Source organism: Dasypus novemcinctus, chromosome 17, assembly GCF_030445035.2.
Source record: "Dasypus novemcinctus isolate mDasNov1 chromosome 17, mDasNov1.1.hap2, whole genome shotgun sequence".
Lineage (NCBI taxonomy): Eukaryota > Metazoa > Chordata > Mammalia > Cingulata > Dasypodidae > Dasypus > Dasypus novemcinctus.
This window is the reverse complement of record NC_080689.1, coordinates 61124667-61151744: the sequence shown is the minus strand read 5'-3', so window position 1 is coordinate 61151744 and position 27078 is coordinate 61124667. Positions and strand designations below refer to the sequence as shown.

The window sequence follows — 27078 nt, the reverse complement described above, 5'->3', positions numbered from 1 at the left end:
TGGTCAGTGTGCAAAGGGGTCACATGGGCTGCTTGTTTCCAAACTTCAGTTCCTGGGCTCACCTCCAGAGACTGAGCTCGGGCAGGCCCCATGGTGGGGTCTGAGGGCTGTGGTGGTTCAGGTCCTTGGGGGGCGACGATCTGGGGGCCGTGACAGGGGCTTGCCCTGCAGACACAGCCTTCCAGCCACTTAGAGGGAGTGTTGACTGAGGGGAATATGAGGAGCTGGTAGAGGGCCTCGGGGTCTAACATCCAAGGTACCCTTTGATATGCTGCTCCTCGAGGGCACTCTTGAGAAACACTGCCAGCAAGTATTAGACGCCGAAGCTGCCTTTTTAGGTACACTGTCATTTTCCGGTTGAAGATGAGACCCAGAGAGGTCCTGGCTTTATCAAGGTCACGCAGCGAATTAATGGCAGGACTCAGACTGCAACCAGGTGTCCTGGCTCCGCATCCACTTTCCTCCTCACTACACACCTTTTCCTGAGGAGTGGGAAGTCAGCGAGGATGAAGGGGTGAGGCGAGTTAGTAACTAGAATTTAGGGAGCTGGACAAGTCCCATAACCCCAGAGGGCTCAGCAAGACAAAGATTTTTGTCCTAGTTGAAAATGGAATCAGAATTAGTATAGGGGTAATCTTGGCTTTGAACTTAAATTGTCCAGTAGTTCCTATTAAAATCACTAACAGCGTTACTTCTAAGCCCAGGATGTACCTACTTCCTGGACAAAACCCTTCTAAGTGAGGCTTCATTTTGCACCCAGGGAGGATTCAGATTTCCCCCTGGTAAGTTACTGCTATTAGCTCTGGGCTGCTGTGAGGGGCTCCCTAGTGGGTGAAGGTGGGCATGAGAGCAGGGGAGCTGCCCGCGGGGGCCCGGGATTGCGGCAGCGCGGGGCGGGCACTGCAGCCCCCGCCATCCCGGCGCCCGCCCCGCGGCCGCTAGAGGGGGCTGTGCGGGCGCCGGGGCGCGGGCTGTCGTCAGCGCGCACGGGGAGGAGCGCGTTTCCTCGCAGCCCGGGGTGGGAGATGGATTTAGTTCTGATGGCAGCGCTGTAAGGGAGGCGCGGGAAGGAAAACTTTGTCAAGGAGCAGCAGCCTCTGTTGTCTGTGATCCCCACTGACCCGAAGAAGCAGCGAATGGCTGGGGGATTTCAGGCAGATGTGGGTAGAGAAACCCTTTCGGCCGCTCTGACCAGCGCGGGACTGCAGGAGGGGTAGGAAATATCGTCCTGCAGGTTAGCTGGGTGGATTTATTCAGCTGACTTAGAGGAGAGTCCTACAGCGAAGACCAGAGATGGCTGCGATGCCGCGCAGGAGGTAAGACCCTTAGGCTTGCCTTGGTTTTGTTAATTTTCATGGAATTCCCGAGCCTTCCGGCATCCCTCCCCTTCCCAGAGCTGCTGGGTCCAGACAGAGGAGTGCCCTCTCTGATTTTGTTCGCATCTGCCCTGCATTTCTTCCCAGCGAAAGGGTATGTATTTCACACCTATTGATTTCTGCTCATGTAACATTGGAGGCTTTTCAGAAATCGGGGCTGCCAGGCGCTGGTCTGCGCATGGGGGGCTGTGGGCCGGTTTGTCAGGAGAACGACGTCTGCCTGGTGGGGCTTTCCTCTGGGTTCCCTGCCTTCCTGCTTGGCCTCCGCCTGGGGCGCCCGCAGCGCGGTTGCAGCTACAGGTGAGCAGGTGCCAGGTCTGCAGCCACTAGCACTTTGATAAAGGGAGCTGGAAGGTGACCAGTCCCCGGTGGATTTGGATTTTTGTGCAACTCAACCACTTTGGAGGGAAACAAAAAACCCCCAAGGTCCCTGAGGAGGTCTTGACAGTCTGTTGATCTTACCTTCCGTCTCCTTTCCTCGGTTTCCCTGCCTCCCTCCCCTCCTCCATCCAGGGAGGCAGCGGGGAGTCCGGGTCCACGTCTGCTGGTTTCATATCCAGACCGCAGAGTACCTGGTGTTGGGGGTGGGGGCAGGAGGGGGATGGGAAGGGCAGGCAGCTTTAGGGTGCTGAGCAGGTGCTCTGGTCTGGCCTATTGTCTTGCCTTTTTTCTTCTCGATCCTAATCTCCATCCCCTAAAAATGAAAAAACTCCAGCCCACATCCTATCCAATTCTTCCAGAAACTCTCATTTATCTACAACATATGACTATTGGTCATGTGTTTCTTTACACCCACTCCTCCCTCCTCTTCCAGTTTGTCGTCTAAGATTTAACTGACTCAAATGAGCCTAATAATAGAAACCAAATTTCAGTTTCATAAATGGACGTTCTGTGTCTTCTGACTAACCCCTAAGGAGGGCTGGTCTGGCCTCTGAACAGAAGCAAATGCACTGGGGGTGCACTCAGCTCTTCTCAGGTTGGAGGATATGAAATGTTTAACTTCTGCAGCGTGAGGTGTTCTCATTATGGGATTTTGAAATTGTTTTAAGGGAAAGTACTTGGTCAAGATATGAAGTGATATGGCTAAAGAAAGTAATTGTAGAATTTCAGACTTGAAAGTAAATCCTCCCACTAGCATGTAAATAATTTATAGTAGAGATTTTTAAAAGGGGTTTAAGTTATTTGTTAATAGTTTTACTTCATGCTGCCCTGCCTTCTTTTTTGTAATGTGAGCAGACTCTTCTCAATGCCAGACCAGGATCTTGCCCAGCCCGCCTCACTGCCCCCAGTCTCCATTCCCCCTCCAAATAGGGCACAAGTGAAAGCAAACTGTCTATTAGGATGTCCATATATTTGGGAATCCTCTAAAGCGAGATCCTTTTTGGCCGAAAATCCATAACTCTGTGTTGGTTCTTAGATACTAGGTTGCCTAGATCTCCTAGAAAAGGGCTTGTCACATACACAATACACACAAGTGACTGAAATGACCACATTGTAGTTTCTAGGCTTGGAGCAAATTTGCTCTAAGAATTAGCATAGTGCTGGACCTACCAAACCTCAACTATTCTTTTTTTTTTTTTTTAAGATTTTATTTTTCATTTCTTTTTTCCCCCTTCTCCCCTCCCCTGCCCCCAGTTTTCTGCTCTTTCTGTCCATTCCCTGTGTGTTCTTCTGTGACCGCTTCTATCCTTAGCAGCAGCACTGGGAATCTGTGTTTCTTTTTCTTTTTTTTAAAGATTTATTTATTTATTTAATTCCCCTCCCCTCCCCCGGTTGTCTGTTCTCTGAGTCTTTTTGCTGCATCTTGTTTCTTTGTCCGCTTCTGTTGTCGCCAGCGGCACGGGAAGTGTGGGCGGTGCCATTCCTGGGCAGGCTGCACTTTCTCTTGCGCTGGGCGGCTCTCCTTACAGGTGCACTCCTTGAGCGTGGGGCTCCCCTACGCGGGGGACACCCTATGTGGCAGGGCACTCCTTGTGCGCATTAGCATGCGCTTGGGTCAAGGAGGTCAGGGGTTTGAACCGCGGACCTCCCATGTGGTAGACGGATGCCCTAACCACTGGGCCAGGTCCATTTCCCTGTGTTTCTTTCTCTTGCATCATCTTGTTGTGTCAGCTCTACTTGTGTGCGGCACCATTCTTGCGCAGGCTGCACTTTCTTTTGCACTGGGAGGCTCTCCTTACAAGGCCCACTCCTTGCACGTGGGGCTCCCCTACACGGAGGACACCCCTGTATGGCAGGGCACTCCTTGCACGCATCAGTACTGCACATGGCCAGCTCCACACGGATCAAAGAGACCCATGGTTTCAACCGGGACCTCCCATGTGTTAGGCAGAAGCCCTAACCCCTGGACCAAGTCTGCTTCCCCTCAACTGTTCTTAAGAGCTCACAGATGATCAGATGTTTGGCAGAGGGTTTAGTGTGAAGACTTTAAATATATATGTAAGACCTTGGCAAACATCTATTTATCACTTTGTTCTAAAGGGCTTTAAGGCAGTCTATAGAGATTCATAAAATATAGCAAGGCAGACTAAGAAGATGGGAAAGAAAGAAGGAAATTAAGTGTACAGACACAAAATGGTATTAAGAAGGAGGCTAATACAGAAACACAAGGATAAGATCCTCTTCACTTGTTATGTTATGCAAGAATCATTCAACTGTAAATTTTCTAGCAGCCCACACAAAAAAGGAAATTGACCAGTCCGTTGCTCATGTTTTATTTATTCATTGACTCATGCACTCACTTATTCAACAGACATTTGGTGAGGGCCTACTGTGCCAAGTTCTGTGAGAGGTACAGTGAAGCAGACAGACATCCTAATGGCACTTACAAACTAATGGCACTTAATAGGGCAGAAAACAGACTGTCTCTTCAGACAGCACTTCAGACATTCATCAGGAAATCTCTCTAATGATCCTCTAATTACACACTGTGATAATAGCTATGAAGGGAGACACAAAATATACCATGTCCAGAAGATGAAAATACAAAAGACACACTTCCTAAGGGAAGCACAACCATTCCTGATTCCAAGACCATGCTTTTTCCAAGCATGGTACATGTCATTTCCTTGTCAGATGTAAGGATTAGTTTCACAGGGTCATTTTTTAATAGTGTCCCTCTCCACGAGCTCATGCTACCCTCCTGCAGCACCATCACATTGGGTAGCAGCTCTCAGCCCCTTTCTGGTTCTGAGAATATGTCTACCGAGGGGTCTGTGAATTCTCTCAAATTAGTGGCTTCATTTCAATCATCCTGATGGCAAGCCAAAAACAGACGCTGGGCCTCTATTTGCTGCTTATTTTCCTGGTTGAGCCAGGGGCAGACCTGGTGACCTTGGCTCACTGGCAAGGGTGAAGGGGAGAGGAGTATGAATAGAGGCATGTGGGGGAGAGGAGGTGCCCAGGCTTGCGCAGGCTGCACCTGGTGACCACTGCCCTATCAGCAAAGAAAGGAGCTGTCTTATGCCAATTCTATCTTCACCTGGATGAAAGTTGCAGTAATTTCCTAGCAGCAGGTTTTGTAGTAAAAGCATAATGAAAAAGTTTCTGTTGCTGGTTTCTGTAGTAATGGGTTAGATCTCCATGTAATGCAGGTCTAGTAATGCTGCAAAACCGACCTTGCGTCCAGTAGCTTGAGGCAGGTGGTTTGGTGTAATGGTTTAGGGGAGCCAGACTGCCTGGCTTCAGATCCTGCTTTCTCCTCACTAGCTGTGAGACTTTGGGCAAGTGATTCAACTTTTCTGTTCTTCAGTCTTTCTTCTAATGTGGAGATTAGTTTCTGGTAAATCAGTATTTCATGATTAATGAGCAGATTAATAAGTTATGTGTGAGAAGTGTAGAACATATGTAAGGTTCACTATATCTTAGCTATCACTATTTTCATTAATATGTACTGATATCATTTGTGTGGTCATTCCAGGATGGTTTCATAGAGGTTTTCTTTATGGCATGAGATTACCTTCATGGAGTAAATACATATTTGAAGTTAATATTTTCCTGTACAACATGTTTTGTGTGGTATGTGTCAGTATTACCAAAGTCAAAACTTAGAAAAGGGAAGCAGACTTGACCCACTGGATAGGGCGTCCGTCTACCACATGGGAGGTCCGTAGTTCAAACCTTGGGCCTCCTTGACCCGTGTGGAGCTGGCCCATGTGCAGTCCAGATGCACGCAAGGAGTGCCCTGCCATTCAGGGTGTCCCTGCCTAGGGGAGCCCCATGAGGAAGGAGTGCGCCCCATAAGGAGAGTCAAAGCACGTGAGGGAAGACCCTGAGAGGGGCTTGGAGCCAACTCCCTCCTTCTGGAATCCAACCGTTAGGGGGTGTGTGCACCGTGTCCCCCAAGCCCCAGGCTGAGAGGTGGTGTTGACCCAGGAGTGGGGTCTTTCAGTTCTACAGACACAGGCAGATCCCTCATTCCAGAAGTTTCAGTCCCACCTGGGAGACACCACCTAGCCACCACCTGTGGAACCAGACATTGAGTAGCCACAGTGGAAGGGAGGGAGGGCGGGAAGGTAGCCGGTGTCGGGAGGCCCAGAACCCAGGACAAGCCTCTCCCCTGCCATCCCCAGGCCCCTCAGTGGGTCTGACCTCTTTAGAGGAGGGCATAATCTTTTTCTTTTTAATGTAGCTATAAGTATAATGTGCATCTCAAAGTGCACATAAAGTGCACAGTCTAATATGTTTTGATATGTGTACACCCATGAAACCATCACCACAATCAAGATGCTGAACACATTCACCACCTGCCCTACCTGCACCATAGTTTGTAACCCTTTGTAATCCCTCTGCTCAGTTTTCCCTCCTCCCCAGGCAACTACGGCTCTACTTTCTGTCTCTGTGGATTAGTTCACATTTTCTCCTTATAGACATATAAGGGATCGACTGGACATACTCTTTTTTTTCTTCTCTGGCTTCTTCCACTCAGCATAACTATCCTGAGTTTCACCCATGTCGTGGCATGCACAGTAGTTCATTCCTTTTTATTGCTGATCAGTGATCCATTTAATTTCTATGCCACGACTTACCCACTTAGCTGTTGACAGAATTTGGATTGTTTCCAGTTTTTTATTTCAAATAAAGGTGCTGTGAACATTCATCTATAAGTCCTTTTTTTGAATAATCTTTATTTTATCATGGGTAAACGCCTAGGAGTAGAATGGCTGGGTCATAGGTGCATGTTTAACTTTTTAAGAAACTGCCAAGTTGCAAAATGTTTGTAGGATTTGTAGTCCCACCCACGGAGATGAGAGTTCCTTCTCCTTCACATCCTTTTCAACACTTGGGATGATGGGTCTTTTTCATTTCAGCCTGGCTAATAAGTAGGTAGGAGTGATATCTCATAGTGGTTTTAGTTTGCATTTCTCTAATTACTAATGATTTTGAGCATTTTACTTCGTATAGTTAAATACGTCACTGAAAAAAAATTTATCCATTCAAACTCTTGTCTAAATAAAAAATGAGTGTGTCATCTTGTTGAATATTGAGAGTTCTTTATGCATTCTAGACACAAGTCCTTTCTCAAATGTGTGATTTGCAAATATCTTCTCTCAGTCTGCTTGCCTTGCCCGAGATCATGAAGATATTCTTCCATTTTCTTCCAGAAATTTTAAAGTTTAGGTCAATGTTTCATTTTGAGTTAGTGTTTGTGTAAAGGCGTGAGGTGTGGATTGAAGTTAATTTTTTAAAAGATTAATTTAATTTATTTATTCCACCCCCACCCCCCCGCCACAGTTTCTTATCTCTGTGTCCAGTTGCTGCGTGTTCTTCTGTGACTGATTCCATCCTTATCAGCTGCACCGGGAATCTGAGTTTCTTTTTCTTGTGTCATCTTATGTCATCTCTCCTTGTTGCAGTGCCACTCCAGGGCAGGCTGCACTTTCTTTCATGCTGGGTAGCTCTCCTTACAGGGCACACTCCTTGAGCTTGGTGCTCCTCTACATGGCACGGCACTCCTTGTGCCCATGAGCACTGCGCATGTGCCAGCTCGACACAGGTCAAGGAGGCCCGGGGTTTGACGAGGACCTCCCATGTGGTAGGTGGACACCCTATCTGTTGGGCGAAGTCTGCTTCCCTAAAGTTCATTTTTATTTGTTTGGATATTACTATTCAATTGTTCCAGGGCCATCTCTTGAAAGGATTATGTTTTCTCCACTGAATTGCCTTTGCTTCTTTGTTGAAGATCAACCCTGACTTCCTGTTCTGTTCTCACACCTCCAAAGGCCAGGTGGTCTCACACCTCCCCTAGCCAGGGCTTGAGGAATAGGGCATGGATCCTGAGGGGAGGATGGAACCAGGCAGTGACCATGGATGTGTGAAATTGAGTCCTTGCTCATGAGGAGAGCCAAGGGTGATGGCAAGACCAGGGGCAGTGGCAGGTGGGCTTGCTGGGAAAGACCCTGCAGAGGAAAGGGCTGCAGTTTCCTTAAACGGCCCTGGTGGCCAAGATCTCTCACTCAGGGCTCTCATATCCCCAAATTGCTCTGAAGGGACTCTTGTCCTCTGTTTTCTGTAGGGGTGCCCAGCCCTTTCAGAGGCGATTTCAGCTCAGAGGCCCCGGGTGACCTGAAGGTGTGTCACCCCTCCATCATAGCACTGTGGATTGAACAGGGGCCTTCTGCCAGGAGCAACTATTTTGTTCCCGTGGTTTTTTTTCCCCCTGGAATTTGTAATCAGAAAATTTATGTTTGTGTCTACATGGTTTCAAGGAGTAACGATGATGAATCAAGAGGCTCAATGGTTGGTGTACAAATATAGCTCAGGACTAAACATGGGCCTTATTCATATGTTTTTCTCAATGACTCTTCTAATGGTGAAATTTGTGTGGAATTAAACTTCAACAGCTCTACATTATATAATGAGTTATTTTGAAGTTCATTTACAATGGCAGAGGAATCCAATCTCATCTGCATGACTCCTAGTGCGTGGGGGTGTATCTAGTTTACAGTAAACAAGAATTTCTATCCTTTGGGCCCTTTAGTTCATGTGTGATGGCTAATTAGGTCTTTGGCTATTGTTTGGTCCAGGGTCAAGAAGGCCACAGGCCGAGGTGTAGGCATCTCTCCACGGAAATCTTTAGAACATGCTGGTAGATCTATATGCTTCCCTATGAAATGGGCCTCTTTGGCCGACCTCTGCATTTCCTCCCCTGAAGATTCCTACCGTTTTGCCAGGGTGGCTGATGTACAGGAAGCTCTCCAGCTGTGTAAAGAGCATTCTAGCACCTGGGCTGTGGAGATGCAGATGCTGAAGTACAAGGTGGACAATGTCTGTTCCCAGATCCAGATGCTCAGCGGCCACCTGGAAAAAACCAGTGCTGACATCCGGATGGTCAAAGGAGTTGTAGAGGGTGCTGGCACCTGCAATATCTAGACCTAGATGTTAAGGAATTCCTTGGAGGGGGCTGATGCTGAGATCCAGGGACTACAGAAAGCTCTGGAAGAGGCAAACCCATTGAATTCCCAGACCCAAGATTTCTTACAAAGCAGTTCAGAAAATACCAGCTTTGCACTCCATATGTTAAGCCAAGGCCTAGAAAATGCCAACACTGAATTTCATGTGTTAAAGGCAGGTTTACACTACACAAATATGAGTTTACAAAATGCCAGTGTTCAGACCTACCTTTAGAAAGGCAGTCTGGGGAGTGGCAGTGTTTTAAGGACTCAGTACCAGGTGTTAAGCAGCAGTTTGGAAGGGCCCAATGCCGAGATCCAGAGGCTCTGGGGAGGTCTGGGAAATGCAAGTGCTTTCAATTCCCAGACCCAGCCCTTTATAAAAGGCAGTGTACACAACACAATTTTTGAGATCCAGTTATTAAGAGGTCAGTTGGACAGTGCTGATGACGTGATTCAGTTGTTAAAAAGAGATTTGAAAACTGCCATTGCCCAGACCCAAATGGCAAAGGGCGGTATGGAGCAGACAAAAGCTGAGCTCCCAGGAGTAAGAGCAGAGTTGGAAAATGCCAGGGGAGAGTTAGAGACCCTAAAACAAGGAATGAAGTGTGCTGCCTTAAATTCCCAGACCCACATGTGAGAAAACAGCCTGCAGGAGGCACAGGCTGAGATATAGAGGCTACAAGTTAATGTGAGTAATATCAGCAGGCTACATGTGAAAATTGAGGAGCAGCAGAACAGCCCGGACACCCTCTGTGCAGCCTGTGCTTCACAGGATCAGCTACAAAGGAACCAAAGTAAGTGGTAGGGAGGGTCCACCCTGGAGAGGGCAGAGTTGCTGGGAAGTTAGCCTCTTTAGCCTCAAGCATGAGTCCCATCCGGGAAAGGGCAAGGGTGGTGGAGAGAGAACAAATCCAATAAACACACCTCCTCTGTGCCCCGGCAGTAGCACAGAAGACCTGAGAAGGTATGTCCTTGCTCTCAGGTGGCTAATAATCTCTCCACAGAATTTCTCCTTTGGCAAACCGGATCTTTGTGATGAGGTGTGTGGTAATGGCAGAGTGTGCTTGTGGGAGTAGACAACCTGTTTGTGACTTCCAGCTATCACAAATGATGTGAACTAGTACAAGTTGCTTACCTTTTCTGAGTATCACTTGCAAAATGGGGCAATAGGATTTGCTTCACAGGGAGGATCAAATGAATCAACACAGGTCACGCACTTAAGCTAGTAGGCAGCATTCGAGCATATATCTGAGAAAACTTTCATGAACATCTCCCATGTGTCAGGGGTTAAAGATGAATAAGACAGGACGCCTGCTCTTGAGAAGGTTACAAGATGCAAGGTGGAGACAGACCAGTAAGCAAAGTCATATAGATTGGTGAAAGAGGTGTTAAGTTAGAAGCAAGTACTGGGAACTGAGAGGGCGGATGCAACAAGAAAGGTGAGAAGGAAACTTTTGTGGAAGGGGGAAGGAAATCTACTTATCTGTCATCTATCTATCTAATCATCTATGTAATTTATCTATGCAAGTTTCAAAAAGCAAAACCTTTACTGCATGAACTCACTCTGACATTTTATATTCTATTCTTTAAAAAAAAGAGCAAAGCATGTCAAAACTGATAAACCAATTTTATGACCCACTAATGGGTCGGTGATTACAATTTGAAAAACACTGGGCTAGAGGGGTGGGCAGGACTGGAGAGACACATGCTAGATTGGGAGGCCTGTGAGTGAGCTTGGCTTTCATCCTCCAGGAAATGTGGAGGCCCTGAAGGGTTTTAAGGAGAACCTTGAGATTCTGACTTGGGTGGCCGTGGAGGGTCCCCAACTGAGGAATTAAGGAGGAAGAGGAGCAACAAGACTTGAACATGCTGTCTGTGGTGCTTTGGGGGACATCCAAGTGGACATCGCCTGCAGGCTGTCTGGAGTTGAGGAGAGAGGCCAGGGCTGAAGACACAGGCTTGGGTGCCCCGGGTATGTTGGTTCTCATTGCAGCAGTGGGAGTGGTGGGGTTTGCATGAGACAAAATGCAGAAGAGGGCTGAGAGTGGGGCCAGGAATCAACCTTCAGGATGCAAGAAGGGAAAGATGTGTGTGAACCAACTGAGGACAGGGGAATTGGGAGATGTGCATGTGGGAAAGCCAAAAGAGGAGAGAATTTCAAGACAGGAGTGGTCAGTTCTGGCACATGCCAGAGAGGCCATGTAAAATAAGAAATGAAAAGCATCCACTGAAGCTGGGCAATTCAAAAGTCATAAATGAAGTTTCGGTGGAAGCAGATCATGGTTACTGGGCATGAATTGATCAGGTACATGAGTCTATCAAGGAACGTAGCTGAGAGCGAAGGAGAGATGAGGGGAAGAGTAAAAAACAATGCACATCATCTATTTCACCATTATAACATGTTTCTATTAATTATAAACAGTGTGGCAAATATGGAAAAATTGCAAGATGAGAAAACAAGCATCTGAATTGCCATGAAAATTTGCATGACTTCCAAGTGAACCCTCCCCCAAACCCCCACTACTATTTTGGTAAACTTGAGAGACAGTCTCCAGATTCAGACAGGCTTCACCTGGGGTTTACAGAAAGGAAACAGCAAAGAGGTGGATGTTGAAGATAGGGGAGGAGAGAGGGAGGAGAGTGAAATGCACGATGAGTGACTGGCCTTGAAGAGGGTTGGGATGGTACTTGAATCTCTGAGGCTGGGAAGGGAGCAGGTGTGGAATTTGGTGAGCACCCTACTGTGCAGATGTGGGAACAGGAGACTGCGAGAGCTGCTGTTAACCACATCTGTTTCTGGGTGGCATAGGAGGTCACTAGCTAAGGAGGAGGATGCCTGTAGGGAGCTGGGGGAGAGAAGGGATGGTTGGGAGAAGCTGCTGGAGAGATGGGGGCTGACAAATGAGGGCTTGGCAGGCAGTGCCGAGCCCCTGCTCTTTGCCCATGTTTCCAGTCGAGTCTAAGGAATCACTGGCCATGCGGACCAGTGCCTGGAAGTCGTTCCTCCTTCCTGCCTCTCCTCGAGCCCCACTGCTGCCCTCCTGCTTTAGTATGGACTGAGAGGTGCTCCATCCTGACTGCGCATTGGAGTCACCCAAGTACATGCCTGGGACTCATGTACAGAAATCTGATTTCTTTTGGTTGGGATGCAGCCTGAGCACCAGGAAGTCTTAAAACATGGACAGTCAGGGTGGAGTATCATTACTTTAACTATTCCTTAAGGGGCCAAATAGTACAATTGAGACCTGTGGACCACAGTCTCTGTCATAGCTCCTCAGCGCTGTCATCTTGCACTGCTGAAGCAGCCGAAGAGAACGTGTAAATGAATTGGCGTGGCTGCTCCAGTGACACTATTTATAAAAAGAGGCTGCTGATGGGCTATAATTTAGCCACCCCTGGTTTTGACAACTGGTTCTGAGGCGTCAGAGAGCATAAGAATCTCACATGGCTTTGTTAAAACTCAGACTGTTCAGATACAATTTCTGAAAAAGCAGGTCTGCGCTGGGCCTAGAGAAGGGGCATTTCTACCAAGTTCCCAGGAGGCGCGATGCTGCTCATCCAAAGAACACACTTTGAGAACGCGTGGTCCCCATGGCCTGTCTCTCCCTGAAATCTTTGCAGTTGGGTTCTGATGGATGTTTCTGGCCCAAGCAGGATGGCCTTTTTTTCTTGTTGAACCTGCATATTGCACCACATTGAAATATTTACAGTGCAAATTTGTGCCATCCATAAAACCCTTCAGGGCCTCCCATTGCGCACAGGGAAAAATCCAAATTCCTTCTTATGGGCATAAGATGTAGTGCTGGAAGGCTCTCCAGGCTCCACTCCCACCCCTTGCATGCTGGCCACACCCCAGGTTTTGCACAGATCAGCTCGTGCCATGCCCTTTTGTGCCTGCTTGCCTTTGCACCTGCCATTTCCCCTGTCTGGAAGGCTTTTTTTGGAAATGATCCCCTGGCAAACTCTTCTACAGTTTTTTTTTCAAAGTGTTTTCCTGATTAAACATTTTTTTAAAAATGTTACAGCAGTTGTAGGCTTAGAGAAAAATCCTGCGGAAGGTAGAGAGCTTTGCCCATGATTAATGTTTTCCCTTAGTGGGTACATTTGTTACAATCGATGAACCAACATTATTATTATCATATGATTAACTATAGTCCACAGTTTAGAGTAGGCTTCACACTTTGTTTTGTACAGTTCTGTTTCTTTAAAAAATTTTTACTGTGGTAACATATACATAACATAAAAGCTCCCATTTTAACTGTTTCAGTATATACATTCACAATATTGTGCTACCATCATCATCTTTTCTGGCTAGAAGTTTTCCTTGGCCCCAAATGGGAACTCTCTACCAATTGAGTATTAATTTCCCATTCCCCACCCCCTCAATTTTTTTTTAAAGACTCATCTCAAGGAACATCTCATCCCAGATTCCCTTGCTAAGCCCCCCCAGCCCAGGTGACAGAGACTACACCCTCTTTCATGCCTCTATTCTAACCTGCAGGTGGCATTTAATTAGTTCATCATCTGTCCCCTTCTTACATCTGTCTCATTTCATAAGACTGTAAATTCCTCGAGGGCATGAATCGTGTCTTACTGGTCTTTTTATAGCAGTCCCCGGCTCACAGAAGCTGAGGAATGTCAAACAATGAATGTATGAATGTTGAAGATATGAATGAAGAAATGAGTGTTGTGGCTCCATTTCAATAGCTGAGGTAGAGATGATACTAAAGAGCAGGATGTGGTGACAAGGAGGGAGGAAAGAGCTGAGACTTGGGGCTCCTGGTGACAGGATGAGCTCTTAGTGTGTGACACCTGTGAGGGCAGTTAGAGCAGGTGATGAGGAAGTCCTTGGATAGTCATGAGTGTGGGCAGGCAAAGTGGATGGAGATAAAATCAAGGAAGTAAGGGAGACTCTGGATGGATGGACAACTTCCTCGAGAGATGGTGGGAATTGAGATGGAGACTGCATGGTGGCAGTAATGAGATGGGAAATAAAGTGACATGGTCAGAAAGCACATGTCTCAACAGAGAGTTTTTCTGGGTAGCAGAGCCAAGTGTCCCAGGAGTACTGAGCCAGGCGTCTTGAGCTGCAGCTTCCTGGGGAATTGGGTAGTGGGATGGAGGCATGGTCTCAGCAGCACTTGCCCTTGGGGAACCAAGCCCCAAGGACATGGGCCTCAGTGGCCAGCCGCTGGCGGGTTCAGGAAGGCCAGCTCTGGGACATCCACCATCAGCCCCTGGTTCCCTCTCCTCCCACCTCTGCTGCAGCTCAGCTTCTCTGGCTGCTCCTGCAAGGCTGGAAGTTCTTCAGGGGGAGCTTGTATGACTTTTCTGATGTCAAGAAGTCTTGGAGGAGGCTGAGCAGTTCTGTGTGTCCCAAGGAGCTCACCTGGCATCGGTGACCTCTGAGGAAGAGCAGGTCAGAGCTGGGGGCTTGGGGTGGTTCTGACAGGGTTGGTGAGTGACAAGGGCCTTTGATGCTTTGACCTTCTTCTTCTAGGGGAGGGCACAGCCCATAACCTTCATGTCTCCTGTCAGGCAGGGAACAATACTGAATTCCTCTGAGCATCTTGCACTGGAGGTGGAAACCTGGACAACAAACCCCACTGTCCTCAGTGACTGAGGGAGATTCCCTGAAGTCGACAGATGTCAGCAGCAGGGCAAGGCAGAGGTCGGTGGTAGGGTGGGCACCCTGAGAGCATGAGGGAGCATGCTTTTCCCTCAGCCCCTCAGGTCCCTTTGGGCTTCCTCTCCTGTCATCAGTCTTGATTTTTTTTTTATCCCCCCCCCCTTGAGGCTTGCTTGCCATCTGCTCTCTGTGTCTATTCACTGTGCATTCTTCTGCATCTCTGTATTCATTTTTGAATTTATCCCACCCCATCCTTGAGACTTGCCTGTGGTCTGCTCTCTGTGTCCATTTGCTGCGTGCTTTTCTGTGTTTCTACTTGCCTCCCTTTTTGCTGTGTCACCTTGCTGAGTCGGCTCTACGTAGCACTTGCATGCCAGCAGCTCTCTGTGAGGTACGGGCGAGCCTGCCTTCACAAAGAGGCCCCAGGACACGAACCCAGGGCCTCCCATATGGTAGATGGAAGCTCAACTGATTGAGCCACAGCCACTTCCAGAATCTTAACTTTTTAAAATGCAGTTGAATGTTTCATTAGTAGGATAATAAGCAATAGTTACACTATTATAGAATGTTTATGATAACAATGTTACCCTTGAATTACATAATTTTTAGAAGTAGTTTTTATTTTCAGGTCATTTTGTGAATTCTGAATATAATAACTAGAGTGTAGCCCATGTCGCAGAGTGCTGTGAAAAAAAAAGAAACACGCTGTATTATGTTTATCTGCAATCATTTGAAAGTTTATTTCAGTAGTATAGGTGCTAAATGTAGCTTTTCCATTGATATTACTACAAGTTGCTATTTTAAACCTCTATCCACCACAATTTAAAATAAGTATTCTGGATTAAGTTGCTTCACATTAGTTTATTTTCATTCCTAAATAGATGTTACATATTTCTCAAATGCTGCTCTATTCCTTCATTGAACAATTTCTGAAGGTTTACTCAGTATCTTCTTCTTTTTTTTAAAGATTTATTTTTTATTTTATTTATTTCTCTCTCCCCCCGCCCCAGTTGTCTGTTCTCTATGTCCATTTGCTGTGAGTTCTTGTTGTTGTTTTTGTTTTTTTGTTTCTTTTTGTTGTGTCATCTTGCTGCATCAACTCTCTGTGTGTGCCGTGCCATTCCTGGGCAGGCTGCACTTTCGTGCTGGGCGGCTCTCCTTATAGGGCGCACTCCTTGCGCGTGGGGCTGTCCTCGTGGGGGTATCCCTGTGAGCCACGGCACTCCTTGCGCACATCAGCACTGTGCGTAGACCAGCTCCACACGGGTCATGGAGGCCTAGTTTTTGAACCACAGACCTCCCATGGAGTAGGAAGATGCGCTATCCACTGGGCCAAGTCCACTTCCCCAGTGTCTTCTTGTTACCCCCTGGGTAACAAGATTTGTTGACAAGTCCTGGATTTTCTGCAGCAACGTCATAAATTTCTATTGTTTCTACTGATAGAGGAGAATAGGGCTCACTAGTAGCTTTTGCACTTTCCGAAGCACCCAGCTCATCTCGTTTGTTCAGTTTTGCCCCAACTTTGAGAAGACTAGAGGAAACAACATGTCCCAAAGCTTCCTGTGCAAAATCGCCGAGTCCCGCATTCCAGCACTGTTTTTGCTGTTATTTGTTCATGCTTGCCTGGGAATTTCTGCACTGAGAGCAGACTGGGCCGGTGTGCAGCGTCTGGGTGGCAGCGGCACCCCCCCACACAATCCCTGGTCCACAGGTGCAGATCAATCTCGATTTTAATGTCAGTCAATCCCATGGCTGTGGAGGGCATGTGAACAGGAGACCCAGGCTTCCTGGGAAGGCCAGGCACTCACATTCGATTTGAGGAGCACCAAGGCCATCGAGGCCCAGGGTGGCCAACTGGACGTCTGGGGTCGGCCTAAGGATGTGTCTAGGTTATAAAAGACCTCACTAGCTCTGGTCATTTCAGTTGACATTACCACCCAGGCCACAGGGTGCTCCTGAGACTGTTGTGTGGGTGTGAAAAAGGAAGTGCTGCTTTGTAAAGCATCCTGAGAAGCTCTGGCCAGATGTTGTCCCAGGACAGCACACTTCGTATCCAGGGCTGGGACTAGGTAGGGACAGTCACGTGACGGGAAGGTGGGCCTCCCCGAGGGGCCCTGGCTGCTGCTTAGACCCTGGACACACCAGGGAAGGTGCAGGGAGGGGTCCAGCTCTGCAGGGAAGTGCGAGTTCTGGGGTGGAAGTTGAAAGGAAAGACCCCTCCCCTCCCCTCTCCCCAACTTGCCGCCTCACAGACACCCTCCCCATCCTTGGATCATCAGTGACTTAGGATGTCCTCAGCAGACCCAGGCCCATAGGCATTGCAGCTCTGTCCCTTTTCTGGGGCTGCAAGGGGACTGGGGAGCCACGTCAGTTTAGCTCCATGTGTCACAGCAGGGACAAGGACCACTGCCTGTGTCTAGCTGAATAACATCTCTCTATTTCCAGGTTTTTGAGCAAGGAGCAGCTGGACAACTGGCAGCACAGGAACAGGCCCACGGAGGACTGTGTCCATACTCAGCAGACGTGGAATGACATATACTGTGATGCCAACTACCAGTGTTTCTGCAAGAAATCCATGGGTCATGACGTGGCCTGAGGGCAGAGCAGAGCTGAGGGGTCCCTCCCGGCGGCCAGCTGTGGGCCTCCTCCGTGCTGCCTGTGAGCCTCTGGCCTCTGCTTGCTCTCTGGGGCTTCCACTTGGCCTCCTGGGTGTCCTGCCTTGAACTCTGTTTAACCCTTTGGAGTCAGGATAGAATAGGGACCTAAGGAGGAGGGGGCAGAAAAACCTAATAAGCCTGGCAAGAGAAACTGAGGCACTGGCCTGCTGGCTAGCATGAATGTGCTGAGCACAGGGGCAAATTAGGAAGGGGCAGCTAAGAAGCACACACCCTGCAGCTTACAGCACACAGCACACACCCAGCGGCTCTGTGATCAGGAGGCAACCTCATTACATGGCGGAAAGAGGGATAGGGCAAGGGGGGCAGCACCCCAACCCCCACCCAATTTCAGGTTACCTCTTGCTTCATTGACAGTGACCAGAGGCTTATCACCGGCGGTCAGCACAGCCTGCAGAGCTCATGGACAGCAGCCAGGAGCCAATCACCACCCACCAGCATCCCCTAACCCAGCCCCTAACATGCTAATTGGATCACCCAGTAGAGTTCCCCTGCTGTGTCTCAAGTATGCCAATCAGGGCACACCTGGAGTCCTGTACCCCCATAAATCACGGACCCCATGGCAGAACTTTGCATTTCCCCCCCTTGCCTGCATCCCTGCAGGTATACTTTCCTTCTCTTTCCTCAACCCCATTACATTCTTTGCTTGCCTGATTAATCTGTGGCTTGTCCTTGAATTCTTTCTTGAGAAGAAGCTGAGAACCTAGATACTGGTTCTGATCACACTTCAAGACATTGACCCACATAAGCAGGGGGACCAATGGTGTGCCCTGGTGTGCTCCTCAGTGTCCACCTCCACAACCAGCACAGGCTGTCACCCAGCAGGTCCTCAGTAAACACTTGATGAATGAATGAAAGCCCTTGGCTTGTTAATTTTTTTGGTTCTATTTTTCTTTATTAAAAAGACATGGAAAAACATTTGGGTCCTTACTGAAAATGGAATTTTTCTTGTTTCCATTTCATTATTGTTGATGCAGACATTGCACATCTCTGTTAGGGCATGATACTTTATTCTGATTAAAGAAGGATCATTCTTTGTTCCAAACACAACAGTCTTGGATACACTCTCAGGAAAATTGGCTATGCTCTCCCTAAATCAGTTCCTTGTTTCCATTGCTTAAGGCAGAATTCTGAGTGGGATAAAACCTGGGGTTGGACTGAGGTGCCATTCTCACCTTGTCTAGGTAAAAGGCTCATGAGGAAGTAGGTGCATCAGCATTTTGAACTTCTATCTAGTTCTAGTAAGAGGTTAGAAGACTTGTTTCCTCCCGGCGTCAGCAGCACTCTGTCCGGCTGACAATTCTCAGGTTGCTGGACTTTTTATCTTTTGGAGATGCCCTCTCCTTTGTCTTGCAGCTTCCATAGACTTCCAGATTCTAGCTCCTCCCCTTGGCTTTTGCTTGTTTATCTCTTATAGCCATTGTGTGCATGCACAGGGAACACTATGCAGAATTCTGGAGACAAGCCTCTGCAGCGTTCCTCCTCTGTAAATTTCCACTGCTCTCAGTCTCCTGAAGCTCCCATCCCACTTGGCCCTTGCCTCAGCTCAGCGAGACTGTCATGCCCCATTTGAAAAGCCCCTTCTTGCATGACCTCATCCAGAAAGAGCCTCCAGGAAGAAACGCAGGGGGTTGGAAGGCGTCCTTGTCTCAGTTTTGCTCTGCCTGTTCAATATCTAAAAACAATTATTTCATGTATTTTGTCCAGTTCCCTCATTGCTCGCAGCAAAAGGGCTAGTTGAATTATTCCACCATAACCAGAAGTGGTAATTTTGTCTTTGATGATACCTTTTCTTGAACAGAAACTTAATTCTATGGTATTCATGTTTATCAGTCTTTTACTTTAGGGATTCTTCGATTTTTTTTTTTTTAATCAATCTTAAAAACTCCTTTCTGTGCCAGGATTGAAATAACACTTTGCTATATTCTAGTACCTATATTTGTTTATTTTTACCTTTATATGGTTAATCACCTGGAATTTGTTTTTGAGACTATTGTGAGATAGTCATCTACTTTTGCTCAAATATTAAATCATAACCTGTTCTTCTCTCAATTGGTAAGCCAAGTGTTAATGGTTTGCAGTAATTAACAAGCTGTAGCTCAGTTACCATCATATGCACTGGGGAAAGGCTACCCCCTCCCTCATAAGCCTATATGTCTAAGGATATTGCACTTTCCTGCAGTTTAAACAAAGAAACCAGGTAGAGGCAGGAGTAAAGGGAGACAGAGATCTCGACTATGTGCATATCAGAGGGAGATGAAAACCTTCAGTGCCTGCATGTCAAAGGGAGATAAAGAAACCCTTTACTCCCTACAGATCTAAGAAACAGCCAGTCCTCCAGCTTTCCAAGAAAACTTAACTCCCTATCCCACTACCCTCTAGCCATACAAGGGAAATTTTTCACCTCTAGGGCTCCCCATTGGCCCCTGCACCTCACTGGGTCCCTCAACCCTCTCCCACTGACCATCATATCCCCACCTAGGAAAGTTCTGTGTCAATTCAAAAATTCAATTCCCCCCCTTCCAGGAGTGGGCTGAAATCTCTCTTCAGACCCCCACCATGGTGGTTTTGGGGCTGAAGTCTGTTCTTCAGACCCCCTCCAATGGGAGAGCTCCTCAATATATTCTCTGCCTGTGGTCATATCAGTCTCTGTGTCCCAGTGAGTACTGTTTTTCTCCAACACCAACTCTATCTAATATGAACTGTATGAGCTTGTTTCTGGATTCTTGACTGCATTTCACTGAGCTCACTTTTCCTTTATTGGAACCACACTGTTTTCATTGTTATATCTTTATGTTTTGTTATCACCTGGGGCAAGCCCCTTTGGCTTTTTCAAAAATTTCTAGCTCTGTTTTTGGCCAGGTCTTGGTAACTGCTGAATTTCACTGAAGGGCCACAGGTGGCTGGCTGGAACCTTCCTACATGTGATTCTTTCTCGTTCCTCTCAAGCCTGTCAGTTTCATCACAAAGGAGTCCTCCAGTCTTTTGCTAGAAAGATAGAAGCTCAGCTGCCAGTCTTCTACTGGCCTAGTGGGGTAAGGAGATGCGGCATTTTACCGTTTGGTATAGAGATGTGTCCTGAATCCCTCTGCTTTCAGCCTGGCTGTGCAAACCTCTCCTGGTATAAACCTCCTTTCTCTTCTGGAAGGGGCTAATGCCTGGTTATGGGAGGTAGAGGAGTGAATGGGTATGTCTCAATGGTCTCCATAAAACTCTTATAAACAGTTTTCCTGTTTTCAGCCTACCCTGCCTTTAGAGGTAATGGATACTTGTGAATTGTGAGCTTGCCAGTGTTCTATAGCATGGATTGTCCCACTTTTTACTCACTCCCCCCATTACTGCTAAATCACTTACTATTCATTTACCCATTGCTAGCCTCCAAACTTTTGTTGCCATTTCTTGTCTTCTTTTAATTCCTCTTCCTTTGTCTTCATCCTTATGGGCTATTCTCTTCTTTATTCCTTTACTGTCATTATAATTGTTTCTGGGAGGAAGCAGCTATGAATGTATATATTTAATCTAGCCCTTTTAACTGGAAGTTCATGATATTTTCTAATAAGATATTAGGATACTAGGGAATGGCATTGAATTTTGTCTATCTCATATGTAGCCACTTTAACCAATATAGACATCATAAATCTTATTCATTCTCATATTTGTTTCTAGTTAATTGCATTGAGTTTTCTGTGTAAATGAAATTCTATGCCAATAACGACAACCATGATTGTTCTTTTCCAGATTTTGGACCTTTTCCTTTTCCTTTTGTTGTTGCATTGGTAAAGCTTCCAGAACAGTGTTGCCTGGAAGGAGTGATAGCAGACCTTCCTGTCTCCTTCTTTCCACTAATGTGACTGTTTCTGGTTTTGCACTATTGTTTATTGCTTGTTGTTGGTTTTGGATAATTACCCCTTATAAAGTAAAGAAAATTCCCTTCAATTCCAAATCAACAAGAGTGTATTTTTAAAATTAGGATTGAATGTTGAATTGTACAAGTGGTTTTTCAGTGTCTATCAAAATACTCATCATTATCCCTTACTCTGTGAACATATTGATCACATTAATAGTTTCCTAATGATGAATTCTCATTGCGTTTATTGAGTAGCAACCTCTTTGGTTATGGTATATTATTCTCTTAGTATGTTGCTGGATTTGAATTCCTGATAGTTTAGTCATTGTTTTCTTTCTTTTTTTTTTTTTTTTCATTTACTGTTGTAGAAGTGGAGAGAGATTCAATTATTTGCATATAGAAAGGCCAGGACTCTGGAATGATCTTGGGAAGGAAAAAGATTTCAGCAAGGCCAGCAGGACTCAGATCTTGTCTGTTGAATACCTGAGCTGCAACAAGATTTTCAAGTTCCTTTTGCACAGGGTGGGGAGTCACATGGTGATTTTATGAAAAAAAAAAAAATGACTTTCTTTGTTAAGTGTTTGCCTGAGTACCAGACAGCTTTTGAGTTAGCATAAAGGTTTTGAATTAACATATAGGCCAAATTCCCTCTGGATGCAACTTTGAATACACATTCTTTCTGAACATTCAAAGTCTAAAGGGCCTATATTACTTAATTGAATTTCTAGGCACAGTTGGATACAGAATTAGATAATTTTGAATTCAAGCACAGGCTATATTTTATTTCCCCTTGAAGCAAAGTTTAATTTTATTTAAGATTCGGCATCCCTATTTTGAGAATCTCTCTGGACTGACTGGTATGTATATAGAGTTTGCATTGCTAAATTGTTTCCCAGGACTGGAGTGGTGCCATGATTATCAAGGGCAGGGCTGTACCTTCTCACTGTCCCTCAGGCACAACTTAGTTTTATCTACGAAGAGATAAACATCCTCCCACCCATAGCCTGGGGGCCACTGGCATTTACCTGCATTTCCTGTGGCTCCAGATCCATCTATTAATTTTATTTTACCCTTAAAGGGTTTATACTTTTGTCTTAAAGAGGTGATGAAGGGCGATGCTCTCTTTACTGTAACTACTTCCTGCTGGCCTTGGCTTGTAGTCATTCCGTAATGTAAGAAACAAAGATTAGATTAGTTTTCACATAAAGGAAGAAAATATTTTTTAATGTAACCTGGCAGCCTACTGCCTCAGTCTCCCACTCCCATGTTAAGCAGGAAGAAAGGAAATCAGTTAAGCCAGTGCTATAGGCAGTCAAAAAATGACCAAGAAAGAGCTAAGTCAATACCAATTCAGCACTAAATTCCATTCCTTATTTGGCAAAGAGGAGGACGTAAAAACTAAAATGGTTGGAATATGATGACGGAAGCGGTGAATCACAAACTTTTGCGTGGGCAAGTTAGATCTTCTCGGATAGGCTGTCACTTCTGAAGTATCCAATCTGAAGAAACAGAGGAAGGGCTTGTGTGCTAGGCTTAGGGCTATAAATTGTGGCATTTTTGTTTGCTTGGTGCGCCAGCCACGTTTTCTGGTTGTGCGCCCCTTCTTGCAAGATTGAGAATAATTATTTTCTTCTCCACAATCGGGTGAGCCTTATTTTCTTCCAGAAGAAGATTTTTTTCCAACAGGTTTGGGACTCATCTGGGATTCTCAGCCTTCAGAGAGCAGACCCCTGGGGTGGACGACGAAAAGGCGCGCCCCGCTGTTTAAGTGGTCTTGGACTCCACCGGCAGGGGCCCCACCTCTTGCAGCCAAAAGGCCCGAGAACAGACGCTTAGATCTGCCAATTGTGGACCAGAAAAAGGGAAGGGAAAATCTGCCTCTCGTTGGCCAGGTGACTCCATGCATGGACCAAGGTAACAAGAAAGGCTATTAAGTATTACCTTGGTGGATGGGACTTCTAATGAGTCGGAGGTTCACTGTGTGTGCCTGAGAATTGTGACATATGGCGGGAAGTGAGTGCAGAGTCCCGATTCGCATTTCCCTTCTCCCTTGAGGGAAAGGGCCAGAGAAGGACAAAGCAAAAGATTCAAAAGAAAGAGACCCAGACAAGATTCAGAATGGGAAACAGAGGCAGTCGGTCAACTGGGAAAAAGCAGAAGGGGGTATGTGTAGGATCCCCCAGAGACATTCCTCCAGATAGTCCACTAGGGAGGATGTTAAGGCATTGGACCGATAGTGATTGGACCAAGGGAAAAGACAAGAAGAAAATGATTCAATACTGCTGTTGTATCTGGACCAAGGAAAGTATTTTACTGCCTGGTGTATTCTGGCCAAAATATGGGTCAGATGAGGATTGGCTTTGTGCTGACCTTGTACTGTATGTTAATGGAAAAACACCCTTCTCCAAAGAAGAGTCTGACTATGCTATGTGCTGGTTAAAGGGAAAGGGGGCCACTTTCTATCCTATGAAAGCTGAAAATCCAGGCTCCAAGACTAAGCTTGCAGAAACTAAGGCGGCAGAAACAAAAGCTGTAGAAACTAAAGCCTGGGACCCCCTGTCTAATCTCCCTCCACCTCATGTTCACCCTCCCCTCCCAGGAAAAGGGTCATTAGACATGGAGGGCCCAATAGAACCCATTGTGAACCCTTGGGAACTGGAGAATCAAGCAGGGTCAACAGCCGCACCGGTTACAACCCACCAACAGCTGAGGAAAGAACTGGAAGAGTGTAAGAAAGATATACACAGTTTTCCATTCGCCAGAGCATCTGAGGAGAAGAGAGTGCAAGAACAAAACTCCATTCAGCCGTTGTATACGCTGAGAGAAGTCCCAATGGGGCCAGGGGAGATTGGCTATGTCAATGCCCCAGTGACAAGTACTGAAGTAAGGAACTTCAAGGAGGAGATGAAATCTCTAATGGAAGATCCAGTGGGGCTGGCTGAACAAGTAGATCAATTCCTGGGTCCTAGATTATACACCTGGCCTGAACTTATGTCCATACTGAATATCCTCTTTACGGGAGAAGAAAGAGGAATGGTGTGGAGGGCAGCTATGAAGGAGTGGGACAGGCAGCATCCACCTGGACAGGGGGTGATGGCAACAGAACAGAAGTTCCCAAACACAGACCCTAATTGGGATCATAATGACCTGGGCGACAGAACACAAATGAAAGATTTTAGAGACCTCATTATACAGGGGATCAAATTGGCCATTCCCAAATCTCAAAACTTGAAGAAGGCCTTTGAAGTAGCCCAGGAGAAGGATGAAATGCCCTCTGCTTACCTGCAACGATTGAGGGACCAAGTGAGGAAATATTCAGGGATGGACCCTGATGATCCTGTGGCTCAGGGAATGTTAAAAGTCAGCTATGTAAAAGGGTCTTGGCCTGACATTCAGAAGAAGATTCAGAAAAAAGAAGGATGGATGGATAAGCCGTTGGAAGAGTTATTGAGAGAGTCCCAGAAAGTGTTTGTAAGGAGAGAGAAGGAAAAGCAGAAACAGAAAGCAAAGGTTGTGATTAGCAAAGTCGATCAAATGGTAAGAAAAAGACTGGAGATGGGTCAGGGAGGGAATAGGCAGAGGGAAGATAAAGATTCAACTTGGTCTTATTTAGATAAGGGGACGAGGCGAATGCAAGGCTCTGCAGGGTGCTCTGACTGGGAGGATGGGTCATTTCAAAAGGGAATGCCGGAGTTTAATGAAAGAGATTCTGGTAATTCCCCTCATGAATTTTGAGGATTCGGGGGGTCTGATGTTCCTCACTTCTAAAACCCACTGGGAGCCTTTAGTAAATCTAACGGTGGGCACATATCATTAAAAAATTACATTTCTAGTGGACACTGGCACAGCCTGATCCTTATCTCCCCAGAGGAACCAAATTCTCTGGAAGTTCCCTTACAGTCTCATGGGTAAAAGGAGAAGGATTTGAGGTCCCCATTCTTTCTCCCACTAATATTTGTTAGGTAGACAATCAAACTGTAAGCCCTTTGTTGTACATCCCAACCAGGTAGAAACATGGAGAGACCCATCATTTCCTATATTTGTGAATGAAACGCATGTGTTTCCTGGGACTATAGATGACAGACTACCCTTAAAACCTGATGCAGAAGGGAGGAAATATATAATCTTATCCTTCCTTTTGATCATACACCATTATATATTGGAAAAAGTCACCCTTGCATGCAAACAAAAAATTGGACTATGGTTACCATGACAAATAATGGTAAAAAATTATTCATAACTTAGTTTCCTTCATATAATTCTTCAGTAACTGAAAAGCAAATTTATAATTGTCCACCCGAAAAACCTGAAAAGAGGGATGGCAGGAATGCCATATAGGAAGAGGATCTGTCATTTTTAATGATTCCTATTGAATAGTGAGGGAAAGTGCTTCTATGGAGACCCCCAATGAATATAATGATAGATTTATATGGTATGGACTTAACAAGGGTCAAGAAGTTAGACATGTGCAATGTCCTTTTTCGGAATCTCTATTCTTGGGTGAACAAGTGGTATATACTAACAATTTTACTGTTTGGAAATGTAAAGGAAAATGGTTACCAACCCCTTGAATTAATGACACCTATAGTCTTAATATACATAAAAACTTGTGGAAAGTATTTCTTGGAATTGCCCCTGCTTATGAATGGATTGATAATTACAGTCAAACAGGTTAATATCTACAATTAAATCAAATCTATCCATTGAAAGCATGTGTCAGGGATCCTTTCATATTCATTATTGGAAAAATAACTATAAAAGATAATGCCATGTTTTATAAAAATGGTGCCTTGTGTACTTATCTGTCAGAAAGTGTGTTGCAGGATTGAGACACCGTCACAATAGCCAGAAGACGACGAGGTATATGGATTCCCATGCAAATGAACCGAATATGGCATTCATCACATGAAAGTCAGCTATTGCTACACATGGCACAAGAAATCATGAAATGGACGAAAAGATTTATTGGACTCCTAATAATTAGTATAATGGGACTAATTGGAAACATCAGAGCTGCTGCAACTGCTGCTGACGCTTTGCATGAGACTGTTCAGACTCAACAATACGTGCACGATCGGCAGAAAAATGCTACTGATTTGTGGCGTAGCCAAGAACACATTGATGGACAGTTAAATAATCGGGTTAATGATTTAGAAATAGCTGTTTTGCATATTGGAGATAAATTGTATAATTTAAACTTGTTAAGGGGATTGAAATGTGATTGGAATGAAAGCCACTTTTGTATTACTCCTCTTGCCTGTAATTCATCTGATATAGAAAAAAAGAGTAATCATTTGCTAGGCTAGAAAAGTAATATCTCTCAGGAAATAATTGAATTACAAAGAAAAATATTAGAAATGTCTCCAAATCAAATTCATGTAGCCAATATCAAGGATATTTTCTCAGATATGCTTCACATATTACAAAATTTAATCCAGTTACTTGGTGGAAATCACAGCATTTCCTGTCAGCTTTCGGAATAGGGTTAATCATATTTGTTTTGTTGCTCATGATTCTTGCCTGTGCCGGATACTGCTTTCAAAGAACATTGCAAAGCATAATAGCCAAGGGACATGCGAATAATCTGGTGCTAGCAAAAGCACTTCAATCACTTCCCCTAGTCAAAGAGCTTGGCTGGTAGTCAATGACGGGTAAGACTCTCAGAGGAGGGCAACCTAAGACAGGCACAGTCACCTTGACTAAAACAAAAAGGGGAGATGTTGGAAACTGAGGCACAGTGGCCTCACAAGGAGAGACGTGCTGTCTCCATGCTAGTGCTGTCTCCATGCTAGTGCTGTCTCCATGCTAGTGCTGTCCCCATGGCTATGCTTGCACTCTCAGGAATGCACTAATTAAGAGTTCCCGTCAAATGGATGAAGCAGTTAAAGGCTGAAAGAAAAGATGAGCACATACCTTTTGTAGTGAATAGAAAACATAGACTTTGTACCTTCAGATGAGATTTTTAAAAATTCCTTAGACTGTGGCTAATGCTGACAGTTAACTGCATGTTACTGTTTGTTGTCACATAGGCTATGTGTTGCTCCTTGTTCTCACATAGGCTACATGTTCCTGCTTGTTATCACATAGATTGGGGATATAGAGAGCTCCTTGTAAACAATAAAGTTGTCTGATGAGTCTCTACTCGCAGATCCCCTGA

General features: G+C 45.8%; 1 non-coding gene across 4 annotated transcripts; it reads left to right on the top strand.

Moving 5' to 3' along the window:
- The first annotated feature begins 940 nt into the window (after nucleotides 1-940).
- On the top strand, nucleotides 941-27078 carry LOC131273992 (uncharacterized). Of its 4 annotated transcripts, XR_011646150.1 has the most exons (5): nucleotides 1004-1316; nucleotides 10523-10742; nucleotides 14271-14441; nucleotides 16845-20109; nucleotides 22608-27078. It is a non-coding gene; the product is annotated as an uncharacterized protein (transcript). The 4 variants fall into 4 exon arrangements; XR_011646148.1 differs by lacking the exon at nucleotides 10523-10742 and having other exon boundaries at nucleotides 1001-1316; nucleotides 14309-14441; nucleotides 16845-17057; nucleotides 20813-27078; XR_011646149.1 differs by lacking the exons at nucleotides 10523-10742; nucleotides 14271-14441 and having other exon boundaries at nucleotides 941-1316.